The 24816-nt window shown below is 34.8% G+C and overlaps 1 protein-coding gene across 2 annotated transcripts in view; it reads left to right on the plus strand.

The window, feature by feature from the left end:
- The first annotated feature begins 754 nt into the window (after nt 1-754).
- LOC123677436 (voltage-gated potassium channel subunit beta-2) overlaps nt 755-24816 on the plus strand; it is a 121208-nt gene continuing 97146 nt past the window's right edge. Inside the window, exon 1 of one of the 2 annotated variants that reach the window (XM_045613940.1) lies at nt 755-1191. The gene's annotated coding sequence lies outside the window, so the exon portion shown is untranslated. Of the gene's footprint in view, nt 1192-9675; nt 9801-24816 lie in introns of those variants that run through there. The other variant, XM_045613941.1, reaches the window with a different exon arrangement.

Here is a 24816-nt window from a genome sequence, read left to right on the forward strand (position 1 = left end):
TTGTTCAAATAGAACAACCTGTATATGACATAAGTTTTTTTTTTTGAATTGGATGATTTGGATGCAACTCCATATATTCTCTCCTTTTAGCTTTCTTTTTTTATTGTTCTTCACATAAAGTGAAAATATTTCAAATTTTTCCGCTTCTGTGTAGTGCATATTCGATAAATAGTTTCATTCAATGGCAAACTAATGTCATATATCGTTGCCAATGAGATAACTCAAAAAAGGGCATTTTGAACTATGCAATCAATATGTTGCCCACTCTGTATATATTTCGTTTTGTGAAATAATTTTAAAAAACACTAGTCGATTTTGTGAAACTTTCGAAAAAAACATTTTTTTGTACCTCTTCTAGTAACAAAGTTAAAAGGGGGGTCAAATTATGGTGAAAAACCCGGTACCTATACATTTTTTACTGAAAATTGAATGGGGAATGATAAAAATGTCTAATTTTTCTGATTTTACTAGTGGCCTAAAAAATAGGGGAGCGAAGGGATTCAGGCAAAAGGAAATGTGATTTATCATTAGAAATAAACTTCCTACTCAACAAAAACATTTTTTTAATTTTAATTGAAAAATTTGGAAAACTGTGGCAGTTATCAATAAAAATTACTTTTAATTTTTCATTCTCATTCCCATGTATCTCTGCAACGAACGATATTTGTAAAAAAAAAATTAGGAAAGTCTTATTTATTTCTCAAGGCGAATCTTCCGTTTCAACAAATATGCAACCAACCGGCGCATACATAAGGAATGCGTTGGTCAGTCGAATTCGATCAGGTGGTGTGAAACCCCTCATTGAACCCGATCGTAGAGCAATTATAAATTATTGAAGGCTCCAATAACAAGGGATACATTTCTTGTTCTGTCTCCCGCCGTTTGATAGCGCTATCGTCGCGCTCCTGCGGCACGCTCCCAAATCTATCTCGATCTCTCCCGCATAGCTGTTCCCTCCCGCTCGTAAACTCGGGAACAGTTCACCGGGACCTCGTGTCGACCCTGCTTGTGGAACCGAACCTTACGCGATGTCCCCCATACCCGTAAATGTACAGCCCTTTTGTGTTTTGTGCGCGACACACCTCTAGTTCTTGTTGTGAGCTTTCGCAGATGAGGAATTCCCGTTTTTCCGAACGACTTCCCGTAGGAATATAACCTCTCCTCTGGATCGGTCATGGTTCGCTGTTGAAGGTATTTTTTATTTTGATTTCGCCCTGCTGTCAGTTGGAATGTCTCTTTATCGCTTCGTGATGGTATCCTGTGCTATGTGTTGCTCTTGTCTTCCGTACAGGGTGGTTGTTGATTTTATATTTCTGTAGATATAGTGAGGACGAATCCATTCCAGAGGGTACATTGTCTGGAAGAACTGGCTGGATAGGTTATGTCAATATTATGAAGTGTTTTCTCAACAGATAGTCGAAAAGAAATGGTTCAAATTGTATTTATCAGCTGTTCATCCACAATTTTGGGGGATACGTCTTGCGTTATAATGATATGGGGTCTCTGTGAATGATTGTAACATCGTAGAACTCTTTGAAATTTTTTTAATTCGCCTACAACGTTTTGGAAATATTTTTCTACTTCGAATGGACAATATACTTCGGTTTTTCCATTTTTTAAAATATTTCGGTAATTAGTCATTTCAAAACAAATTTTGAAATAGGAAGTCATTCAAAATTGAATATTTTATCTTGGCTTGGAAAAAAATAAAAAGAAATTTCTATCCCAGATGGTGAATTATCTTGAACAATTGACTGATAGATTATGACAATATTATGAATTGTTTTCTCAATTGATATTCGAGAAAATTTGTTCAAATAGCATTTATCAGCTGTTCATCCCCAATATTGGGAAAATGTCCTGCATTATAATGATATGGGGGTCTTTGTGAATGATAGTAAAATCGTAGTTGACTATGAAATATTTTTAATCCACCTACAGTGATTTGGAAATAGTGCTCAAAAAAAAAAAAACTTCGCCCCACTGTCAGTTCGAATGTCCCTTCCTCGCCTCCTGGTGTCCTGTGGTATGTGTTGCTCTTGCCTATACCGTACAAGGTGGTTGATTTGATGTTTCGGTAGATAGTGGGGACGAATCCATTCCAGAGGGTACATTGTCTGGAAGAACTGGCTGGATAGGTTATGTCAATATTATGAAGTGTTTTCTCAACAGATAGTCGAAAAGAAATGGTTCAAGTTGTGTTTATCAGCTGTTCATCTCCAATATTAGGGATATGTCTTGTATTATAATGATATGGGGTCTTAGTAAATGATTGTAACATAGTAGTTGACTTTGAAATTTTTTTAATTCACCTACAAGGATTTGGGAACAGAGAGCTCAAAAAACAAATTGTAATTTCCTCACAGAATACAACGCAGTCATTAAAAAGAGGGTTCTTATTCGAAAAACAAAAGATATTGTTGAATTCTATTCGAAATTTTCGACACAATAGTTCAAACACTTTGTATAGTATTTCTTGAATTTAGAACTTGACAATATTTTTCTACTCATTCGAAATTGAATATTTGATCATACCATGAAAGAAAAAATGAAGAGAAATTTTCATTCCAGAGGGTAAATTATCTTGAACAATTGATCTATAGGTTATGTCAACATTATGAAGTGTTTTCTCATCAGATAGTCGTAAGTAATATCATAGGGGCATCTAATTTCTCCAAAAAAAACGAAAAAACACGTTGCTAAGTAATATTTTAATAAAAATCATCAATGCTGGTTGCATCTGCATGAATGCTCTTTGTTAAAAAAATATTACTTTGCATTGTATTTTTTCGATTTTTTTTCATAGGAAAAATTAAATGCCCGAATGGTATTCGACAAGACTATGTCATGAGACCTTAATAATCACTTGTTATCAAAGGTATTGTAATTGTTGATGGCAACAGCTGTCAAGTCAATTTTTGCATCGGGTAAACTGCTGATAGGTGCTGTCATACAGTTTTTCCATCTAGAAAACAGTTTTAATTCAAAATTGAGCGATTGCGATTGGTTGAATTCAAGACGAGAGAAGTAGTCGAAAAAAAAACTTCAAATAGTATTCATCAGCTGTTCATCCGAATTTTTGGTTCTTTAAAAGTTCATGGAGGAACGAACATTTTGAAATGTTGTGCATTATAATGATATGGGATCTTTGTAAATAATTGTAACATCGGAGTTTCCTCTGAAATATTTTTAATTTACCTACACGGATTTGGAAACGGTGAATTTACAAAATTATAATGATATGGGATCTTTGTAAATAATTGTAACATCGGAGTTTCCTCTGAAATATTTTTAATTTACCTACAAGGATTTGGAAACGGTGAATTAACAAAATTTTAGTAGGAAATGATAATAAAAAATGAACGATTGTCATTTTGAAATTTCGTCATGTATTACGAAAAATTAAAGCATCAATTGAGTTTTTGAAATTATGCAGCAATCACATGTAAACCCTGTCATATTAGGCTTATTGAAAAGTCCCCGGTCTGATGCACAGATGGCGGTGCTAGTATTAAATCCATATGATTTTTATTTAGTACCAACCTTCGAACGATACGTGTCAAAATTTGACAGCAGTTCGACCATTAGTTTGTGAGATATTGCGTTGTGAGTATAGCTATAGCTATATATATATAGCTAGCTAAATCAACCATCATTGATTGGTATGCTAAGTTTAAACGTGGTGAAATGAGCTCCGAAGATGGCGAACGCAGTGGAACCCAGTGGACGAAGAAAAAATCAAAAAAGTTCACAAAATAATTTTGAATCACCGTAAAGTGAAGTTGATCGAGATAGCAGACATTTGAACGTGTACATCACATCATTCAGCAATATTTGTACATGAGAAAGCTATAAGCAAAATGGGTGCTGCGCGAGCTCACAATCAATCAAAAGCAACAACGTATTAATGATTCTGAGCAGTGTTTGAAGCTGTTTAAGTGCAAAAAACCTGAATTTTTTTGTCGATATGTGACAATGGATGAACATGGCTCCATCATTTCACTACGGAGACCAATCGACAGTCAGCTGAATGAACTGCACACGATGAACCGAATCCAAAGCGAGGAAAAACACAACAGCCAGCTGGTAAGGTTATGGCATCAGTTATAATTCATTGATTACCTTCAAAAATGCCAGACCATGAACAGCAATTATTATATTGTTATTGGATCGTTTAAAGGATGAAATCGTCATAAAACAGCCCTATTTGAAGAAAAAAGGCGTTGTTTCATCGAGACAATCCGCCGTGTCACAAATCAATGAAAAAAATGGTAAAATTGCATGAATTGGGCTACGAATTGCTTCTGCATCCACCGAATTTGTCAGATCTGGCCCCCAGCGACTTTTTCCTGTTCTCAGACCTCGAAAGAATGCTCGCTGGAAAGAAATTCAGCGCCAATGAAGAAGTAATTGCCGAAACTGAGGCCTATTTTGAAGCGAAAGACGAATGGTACTACACAAATGTGATCGAAAGGTTGTAATATCGCTATAATCGCTGTATCGCCCTCGAAGGCAACTATGTTGAATAATAAAATTGACTTTTGCCAAAAAAAAATGTGTTTTACTGTGGTAGACCGGGAACTTTTCAATTGGTCTGTTACAAGGTGAGTTCATAATACTTCTAGAACTATGTCTACAAAGAAACTATATGTACAACAAATGGGCTTAGATATGGCTCACAATTTAGTCCATGTCTTGCAGATATTTTATGTTATATATAGAAAATACAAATTTCAACTCAAAATTACCAGTAAAAATATACTTTTGGCATCGATATGTAGTTGACAAACTTGTTTGCCTAACTAACTAAATAAATTTCTAAATTATAGAAACAAAATCCACTCAAACATAAAATTCAAATTAGATAAAGAAACAAATAATAACTTTCTTAGATCTTTCAATATCACGCTCAGAGCAAATAATTGATTTTGATGTATTTAGAAACTCACTTCCACAGAAATATGTATTAATGATTCTCCACCTTTCCAGTACATTGCTTAGATAAGGATCACCCTTTCCTTACAATTGACAATAAGAAAATTATACATGTCTAGGTAATGAAAAGGAACGAAACTCAACTATTCAGAATACATCGATATGTATAAACTAGTATTTAATTACAGCAATTTATTCATTTTTATAAACAACTAAATATAAATTGTTATGAAGTTGTGAATGAACAAACTGGACTGTGTTATTCTAAAATATTCAACTCGTTCAAATAATACCTGAAATCTTACACATTTTGGGTAACGCTCAAAAATGTAGACTTTTTTAGTCCTCTTTTCATCTTTTTGTACATGGATCCTTATAAATAATCTGTAGCAGTATAAGAATTTTCAGTGTTTGATGGTGAACTTGAAGAAAAATCGAAACTTTGCGGTTACACAAGGTTATCCCCAAATTGTTAACACCATATTTTTAGTAAAAACAGAAAATATATAAACTCGTTTTAATCACGATTAATTTCCAATTAGTAAAGGCTGAAACAGTTACATTTTAGAATGGAATAAGTGAAAAGCGATAAGGAACAATTTCAAAAACCATAATGTTCTTAAAATCCTTTATAAAGACCTTATGTTACTTTATTCAAGCCATTCTCCACCACAGTATTTTCGATTCATAACTCACAATATTAGATCGACTGAAAATTACCTACGCAGACTGACACATGGATGGGTAATTAATAATAATAATAATAATAATTGACTTTATTCCCACAATACGAGATCAATACAAATAATTTTACAAAGAAAAAAAAAATAACCTCGAAAATGTGAAATTGAATTGCAAAATTATAACATCAACTGAAATTGTTCTAGATAAGAGCTCTTTTTCAAAACTAGCAGAGCTAATTGGATGTAAAATCACAGACTAGATTCAATTGAGACAATGCATTTGAACTTAGTGGTTCCATATTCATTAAAACAGAGATTTTTGTCATTGTTCAATTGGACTTGATTTAGCAAAATGTTTTAATTATCAGTTTTCACTAATTAACTAATAAAAAAAAATAAACGACGAAAGTTACTGTGCCTAATATGTATTATTAAGCAGAGAAATCTTTCAACTTAATAATAAATGCTTGAGTTTGTTTACCAATTCCTTTATCGTTTCATTGTTGACAATATTTTCTCAGAACGCAGATTCCGATTTTCGTCACATTTAGATAAATGAGATGAACCAACTTACTCGAGATACCAGTCGACAAAAGTTATTAGTAATTTTGAAACTCTGGCAAGTCTCCCAAATATGAGAAGGCAAAATAAATAGAAAGCATATGTCCTCCTTACGACTTGGATGAAAAATCTTTGACATGCACGTTATGAAACTATTTTATGTTGTCTGTTATGAAAATAACTCTGTCGTAAATTTATCTAATGTCAATATTTCTGATTCTCTGAATGAAAAACTGGTTTCTTTTATTCTCCTAATAGATATTGTAAGTAACAATGACCTGAAAATGAATTTAATGGCATAAGGATAGTGTTAGATTTCAGAAACATACTAATCATATAAGAAAATGAACAGAAAGGAAGGACGCTAATTTAAATCCTTGATTTTTCGCTTTTGAAATTCATGGATCGATGATTGTGGTAAAAAGTTTCCTAGAAAAGCTCCGAAAGTGGGATTTTTATAAGTATTACACACATTTCAAAACGTGAATGAATTAAATATTTCCGAAAGATTAAATTTTTAAATTTTTTCAAAGATGCTTCATCGAATAATTTTTTCTCCTGAAAAGTACGATAGCTAGGGGATCAATATAGTATAGCAATTGATTGTTGTATCAGCGAGATGTCATTTCATGAATTTACGGTATGATCGATTATGATTAGAATTAAAACATGCCATACTATCTTGAGAATTTGAGTATCATTCAGTACTATTGAATGGAATAACAACATCATCCAGAATTCTTACCAGCTTTTAGCGTAAAAAATGAAATGGTTATGCCGTTACAAAATGGCGAATGCGCAGTTTTGTTTTTCGCTCAGAAATTTTCTTACATATGCCAATACTTCTGGCCCTTTACTTGAAATAGAAGATATAATTAGGCGAAGTATACATTGTGTTCCTAAATTGGAGGTACAATGGAAAATGAGAGTTTCCTTGGGTAATTTGAAGAAAAAAAGTCCTATAAACATTGGCCCGCAAACGCTTTGCTTTCGAAATACAGGGAGTTTCTTGTAGTCCAACTTTTTTGAGATGATTATACCAGTTTATCAAATCTCTATTAATCTTCGCTATAGATTGAGTAAATTTGTGTGAAAAAAACACAGCTTACTAACCGGTTCTTCATAGTACTTTAGATGACTAGAGAATTGTTCCAAATTTTTTTCTCGAAATCGGTAGCAGATACGATAAAACTACCAAAGACCAAAAAATGTAGTACTGAACCAAAGTTTCTATTAAAAATTTTTTTGAACTACCAGTGGTTCACCAAATAAAAGTTCTGGAAGAAAGAATCGAGCACTGTTCCAGAAATAATATCACCATGTAGATTTGCATTCAAAATTAGCATATCACATGATGAAAACTGGTATATCTATGTTGAATTTAAGTTGGATAACTTGAGAATCGAAGGTGCTAAGAAAAACAAATGGAAAAATAATTAATTTTTAACATCCTGTATATCGAGAACAAAGCGTTTGTGGGCCCATGTTTATAATACTTTTTTTCTTGAATTGATCCGAGGAATCTGTAATTTTGGTTTGTATCTACAATTTAGGAGCAACAAAGCTTCATACATTTTTCAAAGTGCGAAATTATTTTCATGAATAAAATAAGACGAAATAATTTCCACAAATATTTTATTGTCTATGACAATTGTTTTACTTACACTGTGGCTTTGTCAGGCTACATTTTTGATTGGTAACAAAACAAAGCTTTCAGAAAACCTTATATAGGTGACGAGAAAATTAACATGATAGAGAAAATATTAATATTACATAAGACATCATAAAATATACAGGATTTCCAAAATATCTGAAGAAATTCAATAATGAGGATGATTTTTCTACATCTTTATTTACGGTTTTGAATCGATTTAGAAGCATTAGTCATTGGCATAGAGTATAGACCCCATCTTCCAATTGACTCAAAGAAAAAAGACTGAAGATGTTAAATCATAAGATGTCGGGGGCCAACTGTGATCACCTCTTCGAGAAATAACAAGGCTAGGAAACTTTTCTTGCAAAATTAGGATCGCTTCGTTGCTTGTATGTCACGCAGTGCCGTCTTGTTAAAAATGAACGTTGTCCATATCAATATCTTCCAATTCCTGCTTTAAAAAAATAATTAATCATAGCCTAATTTTCAAGATCAACGAGGAATAGACAAACTGTGGTTTTTGTCAACATAATGGTCTACAGCAGCAATATTCTGTGTTGTTCTTGAGTGACTCACACGGTTTTGAATAACATCACTAACTTGACCCGACAGCTCAAATTTTTCCTCCAGTATCACTATTGCTGGCTGAGAAGAATTTCTTCAGCTCTTAACCGCTTGAAGGTAATAACAGAATGCAATAAAATTTTAAAATACACAAATTACAAATAATTTCATGCGCTTTTAGTGAGTGAAGCGAAGCCGTTTTGGGCAAAATACTCTATGTAATAATAGTGAATAGTATAAAAGCATTTCAATAACAGATAAAAGATAGAAAACTAGAGTGTACAAATAGTATCTATATATTTAATATAAGTTCAATCAATCATTCATGTCATGAACAGTTTCAATAAATGCCTTCAGAAAAGTAATTACACATCGGCTGTTAAATTGGTCCCAATTTTGAAAGATACAGTGCAACTGTGATGTTAAGATTTTTCATACACTCAATGGATTCTTTAAATTTTATTTCTGTGTTATTATGATAAGGCGCTTCCATTCACTTAGCTACACTATTTGAATTTATCAACCAATTTTTCTGTTTTTTTCACCAGTTTAGCTATCACAGTTAAAATGATCCATCAGAATTATATGACTAGAATTTTGCAAGCAGGTTTATATCCAATGTTCATCAAGCATGCAAAAATTATTGAAGAGCCTTTGGTGAAAAGGAATATTTATATTTAAATTATCTTCAATGTGATCTTTCATGAGCGATCTTTAAATGATTTGATATCTCTTGATTGGATTTCCTCGAAATGTGATAGCATTCCACTATATTTTAACATTATAGAAACTGAATTTCAATTTATGAATTCATGACGCGTCGCTCCGTAATTTCGAAAATTTGGGATCTTTCGGATACAAAAATTATTAAAATGATATAAACTGATTATTTCTATGATGGATCACAGCAATTTTTAGTGATATTTTTGTAACCAGCAATGAAGCCGCGACTAGACGTTCAAGGCCTACTTCGATAACAATAATTCCTGAATGAATGAATTTGCTTTGTGTCATTTAGGCTTTACAATATTCATACAGATATTCAACAGTCATATTCCATACTCCAAGTTTGAAAATCTGATCAATGAATTTTAAAGGTTGAAAAAGAATCTCATCAACTTTTATTCTTCTGACCTCTGATTTATAGCTCGTGTACATAACACCCAGGAAACTCTGTAAAGAGTAAAATCGAATAATCTGCATTGTTGCGAATCCCTAGAAGTGTTCATACTATTTGAATCCAGTTCAGTTCGAATTGAATTCGAAACCTTATGTAAGTAGCAGTGCAGTCGATTTGTGATTTTCTGTCGTGAAGGCGTCGGAGAATGCAGTTCGAAGTATAGCGTTTCCATTAAATTTCAACTGGCTAGTGTGCATTTGATAAGGAACGATTTTTTTTACAGGTTCGTTTCGAAATCGATTACCAATCCTTAGTCCTTTGCATGTTGGCCGAGAGATTCGAGCTTCCATTCTTGACGTTTACACGCGAGTATATCTATAAAACTTTTATGTCTTGCTATGATGGCACTCCACTTCCCTAAGAGCTATTTCAGAAGTTTGCCTTTTGTGTTATTCATTCTCCAGAACAGTTTCAGTTATACTGAATAGATGATAAAGAGATATCGATTACTTTATACATTTCCTGACAACCTACACGTCTTGTGGTGACTTTGAATTGTTATTCATTTCTTGTAAGTAGTCTTTCAGTCAGTGAACTTACCTCATTCAATTTCTGCTATTTTTGATGATGTAAGCTTGTATAGGACGAACATAAGTACTTGTTTTTCAATATTATTGATATTTGTCTAACTTCGGTTTGTTTTCTTTATTACGGTGGATAAAGTAGTATAAAGTGATGCTTATAAAGGGTGTTTTTTTTTTAGAGCTATAGAACTTTAAATTGCAATAAAACAACGATGGATTATTCGATTGACATGAATTTTATTTATCCGCAAGATAATCTTGTGGCATTACATTTTAAATATGATTTCTGGCATATGACTGCCACGGCTTGCTCGGATGTAGTCCAATCTGGACGTCCAATTCTCGATGACTTTTTCCAACATTTGTAGCCGTATATCGGCAATAACACGGCGAATGTTGTCTTCCAAATGGTCAAGGGATGGTGGCTTATCCGCATAGACCAATGACTTTACATAGCCCTACAGAAACTACTCTAGCGGTGTTAAATCACAAGATCTTGGAGGCCAATTCACAGGTCCAAAACGTGAAATTAGGCGGTCACCAAACATGTCTTTTAAATCGATTGTGGCACGAGCTGTGTGACATGTTCCGCCGTCTTGTTGGAACCACAGCTCCTGGACATCATGGTTGTTCAATTCAGGAATGAAAAAGTAAGTAATCATGGCTCTATACCGATCACCATTGACTGTAATGTTCTGGCCATCATCGTTTTTGAAGAAGTACGGACCAATGATTCCACCAGCCCATAAAGCGCACCAAACAGTCAGTTTTTCTGGATGTAACGGTGTTTCGACATACACTTGAGGATTAGCTTCACTCCAAATGCGGCAGTTTTGTTTGTTGACGTAGTCATTCAACCAGAAGTGCGCTTCATCGCTAAACAAAATTCGCTTATGATAATCGGCAACAACGGCACATTACTTTCGAAATAAAATTGCAATATTTGCAAGCGTTGTTCAGACGTGAGTCTATTCATGGTGAATTGCCAAACCAAACTGAGAATAAATCACTTGACAGCTGTTAAATCGGTCGCCATCTTGAACAGTAATGCCCACTTAAAGTTATATACCTCGAAAAAAAACACCCTATAGGAATGACAGGTGGGATTTGGATTGGGTACCTAATAGTAGAAAAATGACTCTATTGCCACGGATGTGAGCTTTTGCATGCTTGTTCGAAATCGTTTTTTACAATACACTAATACAGGGTTAGAACTATTTAGAGGGCCACTACAGGGATATCGTAAACCATTAGAAAGACAGGATGGCATGAATTACAGAAAAGTTGCGTTATTTATATTAAGGATGAGTGTGTTGGAGTGAACAGATCCGAAATTGGTTCCAGAGATATCTGGAAAAAACTGAAAATCGAGATTTCCTTTTTTTTCTGTATAACTTATTTGTTTTTGGAGATAAGTTCACAAAATTTGGTTTATAGCCATTATCCAATATAGACATAATGATGGATTTTTTCTGTTTTTCATTTATTCAGTGACGCGATAGTCAAGTGATGATTTCACATAACAACTCTTCAAATTTGTGTACCTAGACTCGATATTTTTGTAGAGTAAGATATATTGTTGAATTCGTAATCTTTTTCTTTATCACCTCAATAGGAAAACCATCTTTCTATAAGAAAAAAAATTGACTATCGCGTCTCTGAAACAACAGAAAAAATCTGAAGACACCATAAGAATCTCTATATCGGATAATGACTACAAACCGAATTTCGTGAAGTTATCTCCAGAAACTAATAGTTATACAGAAAAAAAGAAAATCTTGATTTTCAGTTCTTTCGAGATTTCCCGGGAACCATTGGAGATATTTCGGATCACACTAATCGACTAATCCCTAAATAACGCAACATTTTTCTAATTTGAGCCACCCTGTATCTGTAACGGTTTTCGATATCCCTGTACTGCCCCTCTAAATAGATCTAATCCTGTATTATAAAGAGGTACCTTTTGTTTGTATGCTCGTTGTGAAGAGGCTCAATAACTGCTGAATCAAATTCAAAAATTCTTTCACCTCTCGAAAGGTACACTATCGCCGAGTAACATAGGCCAAGTTATATAATAATAATAATAATAATATTGGTTGATTATACGTAAGTACAATGTTTTACAAAAATGATTGTTTCGGTAGATTGAAAAAATAGTCCGCGACACCATATAATATATCTACAGGGTGTTCTGATTTGTTTCCGACAAACTGAAATGAGTGATAGATCACATCATTTTAAGCCAAAAAGTTCCTATGAACATGGGTCCGGAAATGCTTCGTTTCCGAGATACAGGGTGTTAAAGTTGAAAAAATAATTCGCGTTTTCTTTAATATGTTTTGACTGCTTCGAAATCCTTTCATGAAATTGTTCCTATTCAAATATTAAATTTAAATTCATTTTGAAAATTTCTAAGGCGAAATGCATGCGGATTTTCTATTGCCCACTAATAAGTAGAAGAGGTATGCTATGTAATTGTTGTTTTTAAGTGTTCTGAATATTCTGTTTCCTGAAATATTGCGTTGTTGGGATGCTTTACGAATACTGAGTTTTTATTTTCTTCGAAGGTCTGTAGAATCCTATTTCTCTGTAGATGATTTCTTCTTTGTATGCTTCGTTCGGGCCTTTGGTAACCAATACCATTTTCCTGTATTTGTTGATAAGCTATTAACTTAGTTAACTATAATTATAAATTATGACATCTGAACCTAACACACTTTAAATCTGCCATTGCGTATAGCCATTTTAAATCTATTGCCGCAACAATTGTTGAATGTAAAACAATCAATCATTCGAAGATGTCATTTGTGCATTCAACAGAACGGTGGACATTTCGAACACCTTCTTTAAAAATTATTATGTTATTTTGTTTTGTTCTAAATTGTAACTTCTAAAAAATATTTAATTTAAAATTATTACAAATTTGTTTCTACATTTTTTAGAGATTACAAAAATATGGATTTGGCTTTAAATGCGTTTTTTCTCTGAAACGGTTGCCCCTAGCAACTTGAATGACTAGAAAAGTCAGGGGAATCGATTTTTTTAGTCCAGAATGACGTACAAGATAGCACAGAAAAGTTACTACGGTTTAAAGGGGACGAAATGATTGCCAGTGGCGCCCTCTAGAAAATACAACCAAATCGACCACAAATTTGAATTTCTCACCTCAAAAAACCCTATGTACCAACTTCCATGCAATTATTTGGAATCAGTCGAATTATTTCTTCAACTTTAACACCCTGTATCTCGGAAACGAAGCATTTCCGGACCCATGCTCATAGGAACTTTTTTGCTTAAAATGATGTGATCTATCACCCGTTTCAGTTTGTCGGAAACAAATCAGAACACCCTGTATGTTTCATGTATAAGTCACAATTTGGAATTTTGTATGAAAATAATAAAGAAAATTAAGGGGATTTTCGATATTCAATATTCAAGCAGCGTTATGAGGCAAGCGTTTGAATCCTTACTAATAAAATTTAAATCATTGTAATAGTAATTTACGTAACAAGTCCGGAAAATAGGGTTTTTTTGGACGAATAGACAAAATTCCAGGACGAGCGTAAGCGAGTCCTGGAAGTCTGTGAGTCCAAAAAAACCATTTTCGGGCGTGTTGCGTACAATATTTTTTCGGCAACCATGTAAAATAACACTATCGCTGCTGCTTTCCATATTTTATTACGATTGCGATAAAAAAAACATGCAAATTTTTGACAACTAATTTCATATGAACTGTCAGCCGTTATCTCGGTTGTTATGAATTCTATGATTCTTTTCCGGCCTAGTCCGGGAAGTACGTACTTTCCGGACTAGGCCGGAAAGAGAAAAAAGCTAGGCCGGAAAGAGAAAAAGCGTCCGGGAAGTGAGCACTTCCCGGACGGTTGCCGAAAAAGGTAATTTTATGAAAAATAACTTTGTCCTTCAAGGTTTTTCATTTGGACTCATATTTTGAGGGAAAATGTGAAATGAAGTCATTACTATTACCATTGTCTATTACTACGAATGAAGTGGACGTGGCGTGACCGCTGGTAAGTGTATAAATCCGAGCTACGCTCTCAGATTCCCATTACGTATCTAGATTTAAACGGAGATCTTTAATAATATTGAGATCGTCCGGTATCTAACAACTGTCGATAAAATAGTTCTTTTTAGAAATGAATCACGTTTTGATTCAACTATTTTCTTCTCATCTCTTCTATTTCATCATATATTTCCGTATTTTCTCAAAATACAGTAGGTATGTATATATTCTTCCCGTCTTCTGAAAGGTTATATTTTATTTAGTTCATTTTTTATTTTGATTATGTCCATCCATGCAGTTTTTCAGAGTGCGGGTGAAACTGAGGGCTGCATCTATTGATATCTATAGATGTAATTTTGATAAGTTTAAGATCACTCTCGGATCAAGAGATCTATCGGATAGAGGTCTCACAGCTAAATATAAACTATACGGCTATAAAAGTGTTCCAAAAGAAGCCAACTAAATGAAAGGAAGAAGAAACTTAAAAGAGAAATTGAATCTATGCTCATATTGAATTCTGAATAAACTCTTATTATTATTGAAGGTCTACTACTGTACAGAAGATTATTTAAAAGAAGCCTTTTGAGATTTTGTTGCCATTCCTAGATACTTTCAATCATATAAATTATCACAATGGAATATAAATAACAAATATTTACATATTATCTAGAATTCTATTCAACATCTTTTTCTAGTATAACTTCCAATTAACAATATTCAAAACTCTGATCACGGATCGGTATGTGACACGAGAAGGCCATGTTTAATGTTTACCTAAAAGAAATAGGTAGCCGAGTTTTCCGTAAAAGGGATGCTTTAAAGTGAAAGAGACTCCCCGATAAAACATATTTTAAAGGTCCTTTCACCTTAAAAGTTTGTTTGTGGAACACGTTTGGTTAATAAGGGAGACTCCCTTCGAAACAGGATACATTAACTTCGTGATGGAAAAACTCAGAGATTAGAAATTATGGGGGTTGATTTTATGCGAAAAAGAGACTGGCTTCGTCATTTCTGCGCAACCGTTGAAAAATTTTTAACTGATTGAATTGAAGGATACAATCTTAACCTTCTGAACTATCCGGTTGCAGAAAACAAGAAAATATATATTTCAATTGTGGTGCTTTTCACTTCAATCATTTGTTAGATGTTAAATATACTCCTATAAATATCTATTTTAATGAGTTTGATGTTACATGTTATATTGACGTCCCATTTACATAACTTAAACGAAAGGTTTAATAATTTAGACGGAGTGAGTTTTTAGTATGAAACGTCTCAATTATCTCAGAAAAAGATGGTGATATGACCGATATATTATGGCGGTATTTGAATTATTGTCCCTTTCCTTTTTCCAGAACACTAATGAACTTTATTATTCCAAATGGAACACCACGTATTTTTTGCCTTTTGAAATCCATAGGAAATACTGAATATTTTTTATGCAAATTTTCCATATACATAAATAGCATCATTTTCGAGTTATAGATACATTTACATTATCATGAGCCGAAGTTGAAATAATTCAGATTGCTATGACTGCCTAATATGTTATCTAAAATTCCTAATTTTTCTACTACTCGAATGTGAACATACTTCTAATGAAACGAACATGTAAAGATTACTCGAATTGAAAGAATTCATTCAATCAAATGAATGTATCATTTAAATCCGAAATTATGACATTTAGGTATAGGGAACATTACAAGAAAAATATTCAGTATTTCTTAAGGATTCGAAAGGCCAAATTTATATAGGGTAATCTATCTGAAATTAATGAAAGTTCATTATTATTCCGGTAAAATGAAAGATCTGACAAATAATAATAACTAAATCATAATAATTAAATCAATAATATCAACCATATCACTAGATCTTGCACACCAAAATCTGTTAGGTGTACAGCTTTGATCCGCCGTTTTTCAATAGATGGCTGAAGCGTCATACAGTTATTTGTGAACATTAGGCCATCGAAATATTAGTCGATGTGTGTCTGCATCATAAAGTTATTCTCGATTGAACATGTTAGCTTATGAGCCAATAATTAATAATAAATAGAATTTTCTGCTTTAATATGAAGGAATCTGCAGCTGAGGCTCATCGAATGCTCTCAAATACCTATGGTGAGGCCGCTATTAGTGAAAGAACGTGCCGAGAGTGGTTTCAACGCTTCAAGAACGGTGATTTTGAGGTCGAAGACCAGCATGGCGGTGGAAGAGAGAAGGTTTTCGAAGATGCAGAATTGGAGGCATTACTTGATCAAGACTCGTGTCAAACGCAACAAGAATTCGCAGGATCCATTGGGAGAGATGCAACAAACCATTTCAAAACGTCTGAAAGTCATGGTAATGATTCAGAGAAAAGGAAATTGGATGCCGTAAGATTTGAAGCCGATAGATGTCGAACGGCGTTTCTTTGCTTGTAAACAGCTGCTTGCAAGGCAAGGTTGGAAGGGATTTTTGCATCGCATTGTGACTGGAGGCAAAAAATGGGTTCATTACGATAATACTAAGCGAAAAAAATCACGAGGATATCCCGGTCATGCTTCCACGTCGACGGCCAACCAAATATTGTGTGGTGGGACCAGCTTGGAGTAGTGTATTATGAGTTGTTAAAACCGGCTGAAACAATCACAGGCGATCGTTATCGAACGCAATTAACGCGTTTGAGCCGAGCATCGAAAGACAAACGTCAGCAATATAACGAGAGACATGATGAAGTGATTTTACAGCATGACAATGTTCGATCTCATGTTCCGGAAGTGGTCAAGACATACTTGGAAACGTTGAAATGGAGTAACCAGTTTTTTTACAATAAAGTCTTGAATTTAGGAACAAAAACAGTGGAATCAAAGTTGTACGCCTATGTATAAAATCGTAAATGAGTAATTGAGGCATTCCATACCCAAAACTGACTTTGTATGTATATTTCGACCGATTCAATTGAAACAATGGCTGTTTTTGCTTTTATCGATGAAATTATCGTGTTTACAGCCATAGGTCGATATGCACTCATGTTGGTTCGAGTGCGCCGAATCTTTTGCGCGATTTATTAAATGTTTTTTATTCGATTACCCAAATATTCCTCGTAGAGTACTACGGATATGGGGTCCCTTATTACAGAATGTTTCATCCCCAGTTTGCAAAGTTCCGAATTCTCCGCCATATAAATTACGACCACCCCATTTCCATCCCTCAGGACCATAAATTGCGTCATGACGGTCCCTGGTTACAACGCCCGGACTAGGGAGTTTGAGGGATACATTTCCGATTTTAATGGCGTCGTCGATACGCTGCGTGGGGGAATAATTTTTCACCTTTTGTTCGGATTTGGAAAAACGCCAGGCCGATTTTCAGTACAGACACTGGATATGCGTTAAATTCGTTGAAATAGGTCTCAATTTTCTCGTTTTGAAATTTCAAGTATGTGAAATGATTAGATTTCGAAAAATCCTGGTGAACTCAAGTGAGGTCAGGAGCTTTGGAGCGCTAGTTGATAAATGCATCAATTGAGCCTTTGAAAAAGGGTGTTCTGTGGACTCCAAAGGTGCAAAATGAACGAGGGTTCAAGAGTTTCGTACTTCACGTCAGTGTTTTATTCCCTTTTTTTTATTCTAATTCCAGATCTATAATTCCCAATCTGTAATTCCTTTCTATTCAATTGAATAGACAAAATCTTAGAAGAAAACTTAGATGATTTATGATTTCTTGATATTTTCTCACAATTTTGGTACCATATATTCTGAAATATGAAATAGAGATGTTATCGAATATAGCTAAATCTCAACATATGACTAAGGGTTGTAGGATATTCTGAAGGTGGTAAACATATCCAAATTTTGTACGAAACGAAGAATTCTTCAATAAGAGATGTAATTTTGTATAGCCTGCTAAAGGGTGTTTTTTTTAGAGCTATAGAAATTTGAATTGCAATAAAACAACGATGGATTATTCGATTGACATGAATTTTATTCATCCGCAAGATAATCTTGTGGCATTACATTTTAAATATGATTTCTGGCATATGACCGCCACGGCTGGCTCGGATGTAGTCCAATCTGGACGTCCAATTTTCGATGACTTTTTCCAACATTTGTGGCCGTATGTTGGCAATAACACGGCGAATGTTGTCTTCCAAATGGTCAAGGGTTTGTGGCTTATCCGCATAGACCAATGACTTCACATAGCCCCGCAGAAAGTAGTCTAGCGGTGTTAAATCACAAGATCTTGGAGGCCAATTCACAAGTCCATAACGTGAAATAAGGCGGTCACCAAACGTGCCTTTCAATAAATCGATTGTGGCACGAGCTGTGTGACATGTTGCGCCGTCTTGTTGGAACCACAGCTCCTGGACATCATGGTTGTTCAATTCAGGAATGAAAATATTAGTAATCATGGCTCTATACCGATCACCATTGACTGTAACGTTCTGGCCATCATCGTTTTTGAAGAAGTACGGACCAATGATTCCACCAGCCCATAAAGCGCACCAAACAGTCAGTTTTTCTGGATGTAACGGTGTTTCGACATACACTCGAGGATAAGCTTCACTCCAAATGCGGCAGTTTTGTTTGTTGACGTAGCCATTCAACCAGAAGTGCGCTTTATCGCTAATGGACGTAGTGCGCGATAGTATTCCGCACAGAACCATTATTTTTGGAATAAAATTGCACTATTTGCAAGCGTTGATCAGGCGCGAGTCTCATGATGAATTGCCAATCCAAGCTGAGAATAATTCACTTGACAGCTGTTAAATCGGTCGCCATCTTGAACAGTAATGCCAACTTAAAGTTATATACCTCGAAAAAAAAACACGCTATACTTGATCATACCAATAGCCTTATTGGCTCCATCCGAACAAGGCATTACTACAAAACAAATTTTCAGATTTTGAATCAAAGTTGATTGTAAAACGTTGAACAACAACTGATCCAAAGTTATTTGAAACGCAAATAACAAGAACATGTCTGAAACTGAGGAAGTTATCAAACGAGGAGTTGATATCAGATATAAGAAAGTACAAATTTTATTTCTTATGAATGAACATTTGGTAAACAAGAATCGGCAGCTTTTGAAACAGTCACAAAATTTTCGAACTTCCTTAATTTTTGCGAAGAGGTTTTGCTACCGTAGCTGTGATGGTCATTTGGCCGATATCGTTTTCCATCGTTGATATCATACCATACAATTTACAATGAAATAAAAATCCATTGAATATACTAGTTTCAAAATGAAGCCTTATTATTATTACATAATGAGATCAATCAAATCGAAGAAATAGATAATCGAATAATGCTATCAGAAAATACTTATCCGTATACTAATTTATTTTATTTCAAGTTCAAGTTTTGTTTTTTTTTCAAGTATTATCAATAGTAGCAATTACTGCTTTAATTTTGAGATTCAATAAAGCTGTGCTTACTTTCGTTTGATTTTATTCATAGTACAAATTAAAACCTGTTTGCTTCCAAAAGACATCTTCAGATAGGAACAACATCTTCATACTTATTCTCAAACATGGACTTTAAAGAGCACTTTAACGCCCAGTCTAACATTAAGCCATTTCTGACAGTGATAGTTATCGTAAACTTGACACTTGATTGCCTGATTGCATATCAGATCAAGTGAAATATGGGACAGTTGATTTTCTGGGACATCGGTGACCCAGTTTCGGTGTTATTAAATATCCTGAGCCCAACTAGGCAGCATGCAGGGTGAACACATTAACCCTTCAATTATAGAAGCGTGTGAGTGGGGCAAGGCGGAGAGGCAGTAGCGGTGATAGATCCTCGAAAACAGTTACAAGATGAATTTGCTGAAAATTATTGGATCATTCTGGAGACGGCTAGATTATGGTCGCACTAATCCCTTCTGGGAACTTGTTGATCCGAGGTACCTGCTGAGTGTTCACACTATTTGATATCAAGTTATTGCAATTTGGTATCTATCTTTAGGTTTATTACTCGTATTTCCGATAATCAGCTTTTGGGGTCGATGGCTAGGTTTTATACAATACCTATGAAATAACATGGTCCATCTATACAGGGTATCCCAACGAAAATTTGAATCATCCCAGTAACGAAGAATTTTCGAAGATTTTGAAAAAAAAGTTTAACTTCTAGGGAGACAAATTTCCTTGATGAGTTTGTTCCGAAAAAACCACCCCCATGAGGATGACATCAACCCGTAACATTTTTTGAATAGGTAAGATATGTCGAGTGTTGGTTAGTTTGAATGTTATTTATGTCTGTAGGAATAAAACTGTTCGAGAATGCCCTCCACAAAAACCGTTTGGAACTATTTGCATAAGGCTGGTCTCAAAAAGAAGCTCGTTGTTTGGGTACCACACGAGTTAACGAAAAAAACCTCATGGACCGAATTTCCATCTGCAAATCGCAACAAATTCCAACAATTTTTGAAGATAGTGATGAAAAGTGAATCACTTACGACAACGTCAAGCAAAAACGAAAGTGGTCGTAATGTGGTGAGCTGGAGGAAGTGGTGGCCAAGCTAGGATTGACGGTCAGGAAGGTTTTAGTGTGTGTTTGGTGTGATTGGCAGGGAATTATCTGCTATGAGCTGCTCTCCTACGGCACGACTGTTAACTAGGAGCTGTAGGTAATGTCAACAATTAGACCGCCTGAAGGAAGAAATCGCCTAGAAGCGACCAGCTTTAGCCAATAAGAGAGGAATTTTTTACCATCAGGTCAACACCAGGCAACACACATTGATAGTGACTCACTGATGGCATACTTCAAGAAATGGAGATTCAGAGTTAATACATCGAAAACAGTTGCAATCTACTTCGGAGGAACAACTGTAAAAAAAGACAAAATAGTCAAAAATAGTCAAAATAGAAAACCAGTCGATAGAATGGAAAAAAGAAGCAAAATATCTGAGAGTAATACTGGATGAAAGAATGAATTTTAACAAACAGATAGAAGAAAACAGAAAAAAGGCAAGGCAATTGCACGGGATACTGTACCCGCTGCTCAACCCTAAACGTAAACTTTCTTTAGAATACAAGCTGAAGATAATGAAAGAAGTGCTAATACTTACATTACTTGCATTACGTAAGCAGGAGTTACCTGGTACAATACGAAAGACAATAATAAGGATCAGTTGCAAAGTACGCTTAATTCAGTAATCAGAACAGCGGTTGGCGCCCCATGGTATACCTATAACCAACCAACAAATCAGAGAAGAACTGAAAACTGAAACTATTGAGGAAATAGTCAACAAACGAAGAAATAAGACAATAGAGACGCTGAAAGAGCATGAGAATAGGGAATTAAGAAAGATACTACAAATCAAAATAAGAATGACATATAAGAGACTTATTTCAAAGAAGTAGGGAGGAAAGTCTCCCGATCAGACAACAGTAGAAAACAGGAGAACTTAAATTAGAGGCGTAGGGAATGTAACCTCCGAACCTTTAACAAAAAGAAGATCTGAGGATAGTGACCAGCCAGAAGCTCCGGGAGCTTGGTTGGGACGTTCTTATGTATCCATCTTATAGTCCGGACATGGCACCAAGTGATTACCAAATGTTCCTGTCCATGACAAACAATTTTGCTGGTGAAAAATTTGCTTCAACAGGCGCTTTTGAAAATAGACTGTCTCAATATTTTTGCCAATAGTGACGAGGGCTTCTACGAGAGAGGCATAATCATATTATTTTCAAAATAGCAACAAGTTATCGAACGAAACGGCACATATTCGACCTAAATCGGATGGTTATTAAAACCTTGTTTTTCTAGCAAAAATAATGGATTTCTTTTTACTACACCTCATATCTACCTTCCAAGAAATGTTAGTTTGGACACCGTGTGGAAACTTCCTTAGAGTACTTCTATATTCATATTTATCCTTGTGAATCATATTATAGCTAGATTGAATGAATAAGAATGTACAGTGCATCCCATTTTGGGCGAGACAACCAGGTTTCTCGCTTGTTATTCAAGATAGAGCCTTGCGGTTTTCACGTCCCTGTCCTTCTTTTTCGTGAAACTCAAGTTGGTCTAATCAGATTTTGCACAACTGTTTTCGTTCAAGAGATACAGGGTGATTTTGGAAATTGATACTTTTCGGACCCCTCCTTTATCTCCGAAGTTATTAGAAATAATGCTGAGGTGAAAACTACGTCTGAATCAGAATTGTGCGTAGAATGCAGTGGCGTACTCAAATTTTTTCTTCGGGGTATGGTTCTGACGATTCAACACAAACCTATATTTTTTTAATGGAACACCCTATATATCATTACTTCGTTGAATTCGTTATTTTTTTCCCTTCAAAATGATGTATGATGTTATGTAGGTAGGATGTTCAAAAATGTTAAAAAAACACTAAAACATCAAATAATGATGATGTTTTTGTTAATTGGCAATGGATTTCCCATAGAAAAAAGGATCAATTGGATAATTTTCATTTGTGATTTTTATTTATAGTAAAGTAAGCAAACAAAGATAATACACCCATCACTAACATGAAAAACAAAACGTAGGTACCTACCTAATAGCAACAAATGAATAATGCAAAAATTCATAAACATTACATAATATCTTAAAGATTAAACTGTTCAAATTGCTGTCCATTTCCCCTAATACATAAAATATACTATAGTAAAAGACTCAACAGTCCCGACGAATTTCGTGCATCAACAGAGGCAGTTTTCCAGGATTTACAAAAATGCCCTTTTATAATATTAAATGCACTCAGGCGTACGCCTGAGTGCAAACTGCATTTTACTGTAGTATATTTTATGTATTAGGGGAAATGGACAGCAATTTGAACAGTTTAATCTGTAAGATATTGTGCAATGTTTATGAATTTTTGTAATATTTATGTGTTGCTATTAGGTAGGTACCTACGTTTTGTTTTTCATGTTAGAGATGAGTGTATTATCTTTGTTTGCTTACTTTACTATAAATAAAAATCACAAATGAAAATTATCCAATTGATTCTTCTTTCTATGGAAAATCCATTGCCCATTAACAGAAAAATCATCATTATTTGATGTTTTAGTGTTTTTTTAACATTTCTGAACATCCTATTTACATAGTATCGTACATCATTTTAAAAGGAAAAAAATAGCGAATTCAACGAAGTAATGATATATAGGGTGTTCCATTAAAAAAACTATAGGTTTGTGTTGAATCTTCAAAACCATACCCCGAAAAAAAAATTGAGTACGCCACTGGATTCTACGCAGAATTCTGATTCAGACGCAGTTTTCACCTCAGCATTATTCCTAATAACTTCGGAGATAAAGGAGGGGTCCGAAAAGTATCAATTTCCAAAATCACCCTGTATCTCTTGAACGGAAACAGTTGTGCAAAATCTGATTAGACCAACTTGAGTTTCACGAAAAAGTAGGACCGGAACGTGAAAACCGCAAGGCTCTATCTTAAATAACAAGCGAGAAACCTGGCTGTCTCACCCAAAATGGGATGCACTGTACATTCTCAGATAAAATAAACTCAAATAGACATATATCTCAAGATTTGCAGAAGGTCAAGTTAGGTTAGTTCACTTAGAACTGTCAAAACCTTTCTCGTTCTTCTCCGAAAATACTTCTTCCTTCTATGTTCACGAATTGAAAGGATGTGTACCCATAGAATTCTCGCCCGTTAAATTTTTCCAGACTGTTGATGCTGCTTCCTCAATCGACATTTCGTTTTCTCCACGTTGCCTAATAACCTGACGATGTCTCGTTCGGGACGTCGCTCTTGATCAATTCCAGACAAAGAAACTGTGATTGGTTTCCTTCGGTACACACCACACGAGGAATTTCCAAAGAGTTGGGCCTTAATCGTTCACCGTTTGGAAAAAACCTCGCGTGTAACGAGTTTCAGCTTGTTTTCACGCCGCAGGCTTGATTGTGAAGCTTCAATGCGGTTCGAAAAACACAAAGATCGCACAGATTGAATTGGGTTAGATTATCCGGGATATCCTATCTGTACAGGGTGTTTTATGTGAGCGGGTCACTGGATTTTGCGGCTTTTCTTTTGAGCAATATGGGAAGGTGACCCATCGCAATGATAGTATTTTTCACGCGCTATCCAAATATGTTCTTGGAAAAACTATAGAATCAAGGTATGGAAAGTTAAAGAGGAAAAACCGTTTTTCCAAAAAAAAAATTTTAAATGAGAAGGTCTAGCGACAATTTTTCACCAATTCCTTCTTCTTTTTGAACTCCCAATTTTCTAGAATAAGGAAGAATTTCTCTTGCAAAATATACTTCATAATATTTTCCCATATTTTCTGAAGGCTCAATCGATAGTGGAAGTATACGCAATTTTTACATGTCCCTCAACATGGTTAGATTACTTTGTCGGATTGTGATATATTTTCGAATCCACAATTTGCAACGATTTTGCACGCTTCGGTTCATGTTACGCTACTGGAATTTGTTGATCGTGTACCATCGGTCGGAGCGCGGATGCGCGGATCTAGAGAGAATCTTCTGAGAGATTTTCAATAGTTGTTGAAACTTCAGCAAGGATACGTACCTAAGATTTAGATTTCAGTCATTATTAATTTAATTTGAGATTTGGAATCTAATTTATCAGCGAGAATTGTGTCGGGATTCTCGCACCTCCCGTGGGATTGGAACAACAGAAACCACCCGTGGAATTGGAACAACAGAAACCTTTCTAGGGATTGAAAAATATCAAGAAGTACTTCCTTGAGATACAG

The sequence above is a fragment of the Harmonia axyridis genome, chromosome 4 (assembly GCF_914767665.1).
Source record: "Harmonia axyridis chromosome 4, icHarAxyr1.1, whole genome shotgun sequence".
NCBI lineage: Eukaryota > Metazoa > Arthropoda > Insecta > Coleoptera > Coccinellidae > Harmonia > Harmonia axyridis.